Source organism: Procambarus clarkii, chromosome 68 (assembly GCF_040958095.1).
Source record: "Procambarus clarkii isolate CNS0578487 chromosome 68, FALCON_Pclarkii_2.0, whole genome shotgun sequence".
NCBI classification, from domain to species: domain Eukaryota; kingdom Metazoa; phylum Arthropoda; class Malacostraca; order Decapoda; family Cambaridae; genus Procambarus; species Procambarus clarkii.
In genome coordinates this window covers 17,864,354-17,866,330 of record NC_091217.1, presented here as the reverse complement: position 1 = coordinate 17,866,330, position 1,977 = coordinate 17,864,354, and the positions used below count along the sequence as shown (strand labels likewise).

The window sequence follows — 1,977 nt, the reverse complement described above, 5'->3', positions numbered from 1 at the left end:
TTTGTAGTAGCATTTAGTCAGACTACAGTAATTTAACTAATGGGAAACCTCTATAGTTGTCGTAAATTAATAATAATTTATCAAATAATAAATTAGCAAACATATGCAACATTTTATGTTACGACTTTTCGGGTAGGCCGTTCTGTTTGTTTACAACCCCAATGGTTCAAAATACACAATACTTTTAATATATAAGTGACTAAGTATGCTCTAATATATGGTCCTCAATGAAAATTATCGTTTTTTTTTGTTAATTTGTCCATAATGAATAAGATTCCTTACTGTTGATCTTTATATTAAGAAAAACATCTAAACAAATTGGTATTGTGTTTTCGTTCAGATAAAGTTTCCAGATACTATTTCCTAGTTATCAATTAATGTAGGTGGTTATTTTAATTCGCGGCTACCAGGGGCTTTCTCCCATTATACAATATAAATGTACTCACTAACTATTCTCTGGTATCTGTTCTTCAAGTAAAATTACCTATTTTTTTGTTTAATTAGTCCATAATTCATAAAATTCCTTCAGGTCGATCTTTATATTTAGAAAAACATCTAATCAATTTGGAATTTAATTTTTCGTTCACCTACAGTTACCTGCTATTATTTCATTGTTATATTTTATGTCGCTGGTCATTACAATTTTCCAAGAATTTAAACAGCTAAACAGCAAGTAGCATCTTGTTACAGTACAGGAATTTACCTATGGAGAACCTCGATAGCTGCCGAATATTATTAATGATTATATATGTAATTTAAAATAATGAATTATATACTATTTCTAATGTTACGTCTTTGGCGGGTAGGCCGTTCTGCGGGTTTGCAACCGAATTGTTTAAAAATCACACTATTTTAAATGTATGAGTCACTAGTATGCTCTGATATATGTTCTGCAATGAAAATAAAGATTGTTTTGTTGTTAATTACTCCATAAATGTGTAATGTGTTAATTCAGTCTAAAATCTTTTTGCAACGTTTATATGCGATATACGTAGCTGGAAACTACCTAATATATGAAAATAATAGTTACAACATTCTATTAATATATAATGTTGAAATAAATATCACACAAAGTCTGTATATCTGTTTTTAGATGTCTTATAAATTTTTTTTTTTAAATAGTATTAATGATGTTTGTGAATCTTGAGTAAAAATTATGTTAATTATTATTAATCTAATTGTTATTATTTTAAGTAAAAGAATTGCAAGTATTCGCATAACCACGGGATCTCTGTTTGTGTATGAATGCACGGATTTGTTTTTGTTATGAGAGGGACGCCTTAGAAAGCATGGTGTAGGCCACCTGTGGCTCGCATCCGATCCCACGATCGTCGTCGCCCCTAAATCAACACAACAGGTATTTAGTATTTACGATTATAATAAGTAATATTTCTTTTATAATAATATTGCAGCAGGTGGTGTAGTGGTAGGACACTCGCCTGGCGTTCCGCGAGCGCTATGTCATGGGTTCGTATCCTGGCCGGGGAGGATTTACTGGGCGCAAATCCTAAACTGTAGCCTCTGTTTAACGCAACAGTAAAATGTGTACTTGGATGAAAAAACGATTCTTCGCGGCGGGGATCGTATTCCAGGGACCGGCCCGAAACGCTACTCGTACTAGTGGCTGTACAAGAATGTAACAACTCTTGTATATATCTCAGGTTAGGGGCTAGGTATTTACACTCTTAGGTCAGCAAACTAGCTAGAAGGTTAGACTATTAGACTCCACTGGTCAATCAGGGCCCTGCATGACTCAGCTTATCCTAACCTAGCACAACTTAAACCATCTTAGCATAGTTCATTCTAGCTGTGCATAGTGCTTGCACAGCCTTGCTTATCCTAGTTTACCTCTTCCTAGCCTACCGTAGCCAAGCCTATCCCAGTATACCCTTACCTAGTCTTGCCTAGCCTAACCCTGCCTTGCTTTTAAACATGACCAGTCCTTCCTACCCTAGCCAAGCCCTGACCAGCTTAGCC

At 34.9% G+C, this 1,977-nt stretch overlaps 1 long non-coding RNA gene across 1 annotated transcript in view; it reads left to right on the top strand.

Annotated features, from left to right (window-relative positions):
- The first annotated feature begins 1,270 nt into the window (after nucleotides 1-1,270).
- Nucleotides 1,271-1,977, top strand: part of LOC138355697 (uncharacterized) — a 7,914-nt gene continuing 7,207 nt past the window's right edge. The window contains exon 1 of the long non-coding RNA XR_011223985.1: nucleotides 1,271-1,357. This is a non-coding gene — a long non-coding RNA (uncharacterized lncRNA). The remainder of the gene's footprint in view (nucleotides 1,358-1,977) is intronic.